We start from the raw sequence: 8,739 nt of genomic DNA, 5'->3' as shown, positions 1-8,739 counted from the left end.
TTACATGGTTTAAAAAAATAAATGAAACATCTAAGTGTCTGTTGAATGAATGTATTTCTACATCCATGTGGGTGCATTAGTACATCCATGTGGGTGCATGAGTACATCTGTGTGGGTGCATTAACACATCCGTGTGGCTGCATTGGTACATTAGTGCATCCATGTAGGTGCATTTGTGTTCTCCACTTTCTTCTGCATAAAACACTCAGATCATGTCTACTTCAAGCCAAGGTATGGCTTTTGTGTGAAGTCAAGCAATATGTTGGTGGTGTCTTTGGAGTCTGATGACATAGTTCACAATTTCAATTAAATAAAGCACAGCTACCAGCTCTGCCAGAAGAGCACTATGTTATCTGGAAGTGAGCATAAGGCTGGAGGGGGTCATGTTTAGGATCTGTGGCCTTAGTGGACTTTGGAAAGTGCAACTTTGGGATTGAAAATGTGGCTTCCATCCATTGTCTATTTTCCTAAGCTTGTGTCAGCATTTGGTCATGGACCAAAATTCTGAATGCCCCGTTCCTCATTTTGGTACGTGACCTTCCATGTTAAATTCCCACAACAGAAATTACACATAAGCTGAAGTGAAGAGAAAGTCAGGATCCAAAGGTTGCATGATTGCCCTTTAAAGGACACCCAGTAATAAGATACGAACATGCTGAATGTCTGAAAAAGGTGAACACGTTTCCTTTTCTCCTTGGCTCATTCTATTCCACCACAGTCGCCCCCATTGAATCCCTTCCTGCTCATCAACCTCATTCTCTTGGAACAGACATCCATGGAAAAAGGATTTCAGCGTGGCATTCAAGCCTGTTTCAAGAAAGGCCACGGCCACATGAGCAGGGATGCTGGACTACAGGGTTCCTTACCCACCATACGGTCATTTGTTGTTGCTGGTCTCTGGGCCGACACTCGTCTGTCACAGCGTGGATGTAAGAATGCATCGCTCAGTGTTTCTGCAGAATGAAGCCCCAGAATGACAATACTGGTCGTTGCTTTGTATGGAAACCCTGTGCTCATATGGGGCATCATGAATATTTAACTGCAGAGATCTGTGTCTGTGGTGTGTGTCTATGAGCTGGTGTCTGGCCGACCATGAGGTCTGCAGTGAAATGACCCTTCACCAAAGCAAGCAAATAAACAACTATGCAAATTCCAGACACTGCAGGGTGTCAGCGTTAGCAGGCTGGGTTATGATTAGCCTCATACTTGCAGGACTCTGTGAACCCAGGCTCTGCCTTGGTAGAATTGAGCATGCGGTGGGAAAATTCCAGAAATGGAGAGAAGACTCACAAGGGAAAAACAGTGAAAATAAATGTGAGCAAGAAGTCGCTAGCGTTGGGGACACTGACATCCGCTCCACTCAGATGTGACCAAATAGAAAAATGATTTTGAGATTGGGTTGCCAAAAGACTCAACGGATAGAATGGGGCTCATGAACACCCTTCTGTAAGGCTCCATTATGGGGTGTGGGCACCCAGTTTTGTGTTTCAGGTTTTCTATCCTAGCGAGCAGCAGATTTTGGCAAGAGAGAATAAAGAGGAGAACAAGTGGACGGGGTGGTCCCCACGCCAGTCTTCTCTAGTCAGAAGGGTAACGAACGCTGCTCTGTCAGGCCTGATGGAGAGGACCCTGTGAACACTTTGTACAGGAAGAAAGGCCATTACTCATGATGTGGACTGCACTCGGGCAGCCAAAGGCTGACGTAGACCCCCAAAAAACTACCCTTCACTTTCCACACTGCAGCAGCTACAGGCAGAGGCTCTGGGTCCACAGCTAGCCTCAGACTCCACACTGTGTATCGCTGGGCCAAGCGCTTCACCTCACAAAGCCTCAGGGAGAAGGTGAAGACTATTCAGGCTGGTGAGTGAGTCATTATTCAAACTATTTCTTTTTAAAGCACATGTGTGCATGCGTGTCTGTGTGTGTGTGTGTGTGTGTGTGTGTAGGTGCGTGTGTGTGTAGGGGTGTGTGTGTGTGTAGGTGCGTGTGTGTGTAGGGGTGTGTGTGTGTGTGTGTGTGTGTAGGTGCATGTGTGTGTAGGGGTGTGTGTGTGCAGGCTGTGCAGGCACACTCTTGCCCCAGCACATAGGTGATGGTCAGAGGACAACCTTGAGCACTGGCTCTCTCCTGCTATCTTTGAGAACCCAGGGCTTGAACTCAGATCCTCAGTTCAAGGGACAGCACTTGTGCCTATGGAGCCACCGCTCCAGCCCTGTTCACACTTATGACTCCAGCAAAATGCTTAGGCTGAAGGAAATTGCTCCAGTTTGAGTCTCCAATAGCTTACCCCTGCTTCCAGTTCCGCTTCAGCAGCCTTTGAGCCCAGCGACTCTTCCTAAAACTCTTCCCCGCCTACTTTCCCTCTGCAGCCTTGAGGAAGTATCTACACAGGTGCTGCCACTTCCCTCTAAACTCTCCCCGAGGGTAGCCAATCTGATGGAGTATGAGCCTGTCCTGAAAATAGTGCCCTAGGTTTTCTTCCCGGGAAGAAAAAGCACTTTATAATTCAACCTTCTTCTCTTAAGGCTTCGTTCACTCTGAGTCACCTTCCACATGAGTGGGGTTTCCAATCTTTGTAGGGACAAACTGGCCCTCCTTGTGTGGGTGATCGCGCCCTGCCCCTCTATTCCAGGCCCTGGTTTCTCCCTCCGCCCATCTCTTCAGCAGGCAGTGAGCCTTGGATCCAGGTAATGGGTCTCTTTGCCCTTCATCCACTTGCAGTTTTGCTTTGGCTGTCCAAGCCTACAACCCATCCGTGTGAACTTTAGGATAACAGCGTCCAAACTCCTGCTGGACTTTTGATAGGAATTGAGTTAACTATGAGCATTAGTTTGGGGGTTGGGGAATGGTATCTTTTCCATGTTGTTTTTTTCCAATTCATGAACAAAGATTCTCTTCATCTTTCCATTTATCTAAATCTTTGCTTTTTATATTTTTAGTTTTTTTTTAATTTTCAGCAAATAGTACTGTCCTCGTTTTTATTTTTAATGCCTGAGTATTTAACTGTTCGGGAGGCATTATCCCAAGTAGGGTGAATTATTTTGGTTTCTCTTACCTCTTCTCTTAGTGTATAAAAACTACTTAGCAAGTGAAGCCATCCTTCCTCACTGAGCTGGCATCTATGAACTTGCTGGCGTCATGTGAGCCACAGGAGGCACCATCCCTGTTTTGGTCAGAGTCGGCTTGTTGCTTGTCCTCCTTTCCCTTCACCGTGGCTACACTGTCCACACTGAGCTGCAGTGGTGAGGAGAGGAAGCCCCCTTCTCTATTTCTCCACCATAATGAGCAGCACTCACCCTCCCATCCCTGAACACAAAGCCAATGACAACACTCTGTAGTCTTAAGAGATTTTGTCAAGACAAGGGCCCCAACGACCTCTAGGCCCCTCTTATAGAGGATTCTGTCATTAGGAGGTCTTAAATTTTTTCGTGTGTTTGTCTCAGTTGATACAGTCATGTGATCATCCTGCTTTTTCTTTCTGAAGCATAGATTGCACTCATTGTGGTTTTTTTTTTTTTTTGAAATATCAGATCAACCTGGCACTCTAGCAATAAATCTCACTTTAAAAAGGATTGAATTTATATTCACTTTATTATTTTTAATTATGTGTATGAGATAGGGAGGCATTTACTCATGAACACAGGTAACTACAGATGCCCAGAGGAGGGCGCTGAATTCCTTGAGGCTGGAGTTATGGGCAATCTGATGTAAACTCCCTGACGCAAGTATTCAGAGTTAACTACACTCAGGTCCTCTGGAAAAGAAGCAAGTATCGTAATTACTGACGGAGTCATTTCTCCAGCCTCATCGCTGAATTTTGCTTGAAATGTTTTAAAATTTTTAACATTTATTTTTATGTGTTTGGGCATCTGTATGCATGCCTGTGCACCCTATGCATACGATATCCATGGAGAAGGAGGCAGATACTGGAATCTATCCTGAAACTGACGTAACACATGGTTGCTAGCCTCCATGTCAGTGCTGGGAATCAAACCTGGGTCCTCTGGAAGAGCAGTCAGTGCTCTTAATTGCTGAGCCATCTAGCCAGTCGAGCTTGAAATATGTTGCTTGATCATTCACCCATATTTCTGAGGCGCTGTGTGCATGAGGTCCGTGGCTTGCTTGGTTATCTTGTGTCTCTGGTGTTCAGTGACAATGTGTCTTTTTAAAACACAAACTATTTTTCACTGATTTTTTTCCTAATCCAAATTTTATTGATTTCTACTTTCCTTCGTTACTCCCTTTCTTTTATTGTCTCTGAGCTGCTTATTTTTCTCTCCTTTTCTAGGGTTCAGGCTGTCTAATTTCCCTTTTTGGTTAAGATGCATATAACGTACAGTTAGATTTCCCCTCTACCATGCTTTAAGCTGCATCCCACAGGTTCTGTAGTTAGGACATTCTTTCTGTTTTTAATGGACTACTTTACTTTAATCTATCACTGTGTCAAACAAACCTGATATGGTATGTGTAGTATTTTGCATGTTATTGGGGATTTCACGACATCTGTGTGCAGTTGGTTTCTCATTTGATCCCTCTGCAGCCAAAGAACACACCCTGCATGCTCTCAGTGCTTCAGAGCGACGGAGATTTGAGCAAGGGTACCAGAGAGTCTTCGTGTGTGCTTGTTGGGAGCTAGTAATGTTGGTTATGTTCTGTAGGGAGGAATGCTGTTGAGTTCTTTCGTACAGTCTTCCTTGTGTTTTCTCTGCTATTTCAATAATTATCAAGAAAGGTGCTTTGATTTCTCCAAATAGATTTACAAGTTTGTTTTGCAGTAGTTTGAATGTTATTGGCCTCCATAGGCTCATGGCGAATGGCACTATTAGGAGGTGTGGCCTTTTGGAGGAAGTGTGTCACTGTGGGGGTAGGGTTTGAGGTCTCATATATGTTCAAGACACGCCAATGGGACAGTTTACTTCCTGTTGCCTGCTGATTAAGACCTAGGACTCTCAACTCCAGCACCATGTCCACCTGCATGCTGCCATGTCCCACCATGATGATAATGGACTAAACCTCTGAAACTGTAAGCCAGCCCTCATTAAATGTATTCCTTTATATGGGTTGTTGTGATCATGCATTGTGGAAGGATGCTCTTGTACGCTGTAAAGATTTGTCACACACATTAGTTTAATAAAATTCTAAGTAGCCAGTAGCTGGGCAGGAAGTATAGGCAGGGCAACCAGACTAGGAGAATTCTGAGAAGAGGAAAAGCAGAGACACAGTCACCACCCAGATGCAGAGGAAGCAAGATAAGAATGCCTCACTGAGAAAAGGTACCAAGCCACGTGGCTAAACATAGGCAAGAATTATGGATTAATTCAAGTTGTAAGAGCTAGTTAATAATAAGCCTGAACTAATAGGCCAAAGAGTTTATAATTAATATAAACATCTGTGTGTTTATTTGGAACTGAATGCCTATGGAATCTGGTGGGAGAGAAACTTCTGCCTACAGTAATGGTTTTTCTTCACAGCAGTAGAACCCTAAGACATCTATCTTCCTTCTTACTTCCAGCGGTTTTCATAGCTGTTTGTTGGGGTCCCCTCTGATTGCATAGTCTCTCTGGTGGATTGGCTTCCCTGTCTGGTAATTTACTTCCCTCTAAAATATGTTTCTTTAATGATATAGGCATTCTGTATTTTTTGAATCATGCATATATGGTGTGTCTCTTATACCCTTTTAATTTCAACCTACTTATATCTTTATTTAAGTTGACATTTAAGTTGAGATTCATACAGTTGAATTATAGTTGGGTTGTTTTTATTTATTCTGTCAATATGCCTTTCACTCTTTTAATTCAACTGTTATTCACTACTGTAATACTTTTATTATTTATTAAACTAAAGGTCAGTTACTAATATATTGTGACTATATTGGTGCTGTTATTTTTATTACACCTTATTGAATCTACTTGTAGTTTCCCTGGTTCCTTTTTTCTGCTTTCCTGGGGATTATCATTTTATCTGCTTCATCTGTTTTGGAGTGCATCTCTCTGTACAGCTTTTAAGCGACTACTCCAGATGTGGTATGTTCAGAACATATCACTGTCTGTCAGCATTTTTAGTAAGATCGACATGTAGAAACTATCTCCTTTGGGGTCCCTTACTCTCCTCTATTTGGGGTGGCACCAAGTGTTCCCTCAGTGTTCCTGCAGCCCCATGTTAGATGGCATTAAGACTTGTATGTCAACTGTCACACACATGTGTAAACATGAAGAGAAATAATATCTGCTCTGTTCACTTGTGTGTATGTGCTTGCTCTTTCCTGGTCCTGTTTTAATTCCAAATATTCAAATTTTCAGTATTTTTTTGCAGCTTTTACAAAAGTCCCTGTGGCCTTTCCAGTGTAAACTAGCTGACAGCCAGGCTTTAGGTTTCTTTCGTCTCAATCTGCCTTCCCTACCATTCATGAAAAAGATTTTCCTATAAGATTCTAGTTTGCAGAGGTTTTCTTTCTATTTAAACATTTTTATTACTGTATTTGTTCCCCTTCGTGTGTGTGTGTGTGTGTGTGTGTGTACACACGTGTCATTGCACACATGGCAGTCTGAGGGCACTCGTAGGAGCCAATTCTCTCAGTTCTCTTCTCCCACCATGTGGGTTCCAAAGGTTGAGCTCAAGTCACTGGGCTTAGTGGCAAGTGATACGACCTGCTACCATTCCCCAGGCCCCAGTAGCCCTTCTTAGCTAGCACGGGGCGGGGATGGGAGTAGCCTCTTCTGGCTACACTCTATGGAGAAATTCAGGTTTACATTTACACTCTCATCAGGACATTTGGGCTGAAAGGCATCATCCCTCAGAAAGGCCTGGAACTCCGGATACAGCCCAGCAAGGTGGGAGCCTTCACTGGGTAAACATTTGTCTGGGTGTCTTGCTGGAGTGCTGTGTGGCAGATGTCCAGAAGTTTCTGATTTTCTCATCCTTTGCACTCAGAGAACAGACTGTCGGGGTGGGCTTGTCCATTTCCATAGTTACAAGGAGTGGTCCTGAAGGACAGCCTTCATCTCCATTTGAGGCTTGAATAAGGCAAGTAGAGAGCCCAGTTGGGGCAGCCTGGGCCTTCCTTGGGCACCATGGTCTTCGACTTCCCTGCCTTGCTTTAACTTTCAGAGTTTTTCCCTCTGTTTCAAGTATACAAGCTCAGAGGGTTTCAGCTGTATTTAATGAGAGAGATAGAAAAGGCATGTCTATACATTTTGGGAGAGAAGATCTATGTGTCAATTTTGAAATATGTTTCCATAGATGCAAAGCATTCTCCAAATTACGCCACAATCTCTGGTGCCGAGGCAATAATTTTAAACATAGCTTTAAAAGCTTTAACAACGGCAACGTGTCTGATTAACAAATAACCCGACTCAGAAGCAATCAGATCACTTCAGGGTCTTTAAAATGAATGATAATGGAAAGTTTGTGCCAGGTTGTCAAAGAGAGAGTCAGAGGGAAATTTGTAGACATGGTACTTTAATTTTTAAACAAGGAAAGGTGAAAATAAATTATTTAAATGTTTAGCTCCATAGATTTTTCAAGGGGAAGCCAGGAAGTCAAAAGAAAGAAAATGAAGATTAATCAGATTGATAAATCAGAAACTAAGCAGGGGGAAGTTGCTCTTTTAGGCTCATCCAACAGTTAATTTCTAAAATAACAAAATGTGTAGACAAATTTTTGACAGTTATAATCAAGGTGTTAAGATATCAGGCAATGAAATCCAAGACTATAGAAAATGAGTGTTGAAAGAAGTTCTCACTGTAGAAAATATTTTGAATTATTAAAAATAATTTTTAAGTTTTGCATTAACAATGAAGTTTTTGTAAAGTGAACTATTTTCTGGCAGAAAAGTTACCACAGCTGATGGATAAATAATGGGAACGTTTTCAAGTTGTGTAATTGAAATGATTGCTACAGAAACAATCTCAAAAGTGTGAGTTCAGGCTTATTTTCTACATGTACGAACAGGATATTTTCACCCTTAACAAAGCTCTACAGCATGTGGAAGCAGGGAAGTTTTCTGATCTAAGTTCTTGGTCACTCACTGTGTGCAGGGTTCTCAGGAGAGTCCAGGTACACTGCCCACAAGGAGCTGGCCTCCCAGAGTGGGAAGAACAGCCAGAGACTGACAAAATGTAGACATGAATCCCAAACCTACACCTGTGTCTTTTCTTTCAGAGGCAACTTTTCAAATCAAGACAGTTAGAGTATTTTCTTAACACTAGCAATGAGTGAGACCACATTGAATACATAGCGTGTGCTCTCAGTGGAGAAGCAATCCATTTAAAATCAAACCTGCTTAAGAAGGTCTCCAGAGTTAACAGATAAAGAATGTTTCTTTTGATTTAATAAAATGAAAAGGATCTATAGATCATAGATTTTTGAAATAAAATTATTATATATTTGCCATAAATACTGATTTATCAAGAAGGGTATTTAATGAGTATTTTTCAATAAATAAAACCCATGGTATCAACTAAAAGGAAGAATTTGGAACTATAAATGAGTCCAAAACAGTGACAAATTTTAAAACAATTTTAAAAACCTCTTTATTTACATCTATAAACTCTTGAAGAAAAAAGTAACCAGAAAAATATCTGTCACAGTTTCAACCCAAACATGTGCCACCAGGAGGAAAAATTAAAACTTTTGAAGATATTTAAAACCTCAAAATACATAAAGTCTTGAAATAAATGAAAATACAAAGCTACATTTTCCTATGGGATGAGTGACTATTTTTCTAAAGATATTGTTTAT

The sequence above is a fragment of the Arvicola amphibius genome, chromosome 5 (genome assembly GCF_903992535.2).
Source record: "Arvicola amphibius chromosome 5, mArvAmp1.2, whole genome shotgun sequence".
In the NCBI taxonomy this organism is placed as follows: Eukaryota; Metazoa; Chordata; class Mammalia; order Rodentia; family Cricetidae; genus Arvicola; species Arvicola amphibius.
This window is presented reverse-complemented; position numbering follows the sequence as displayed.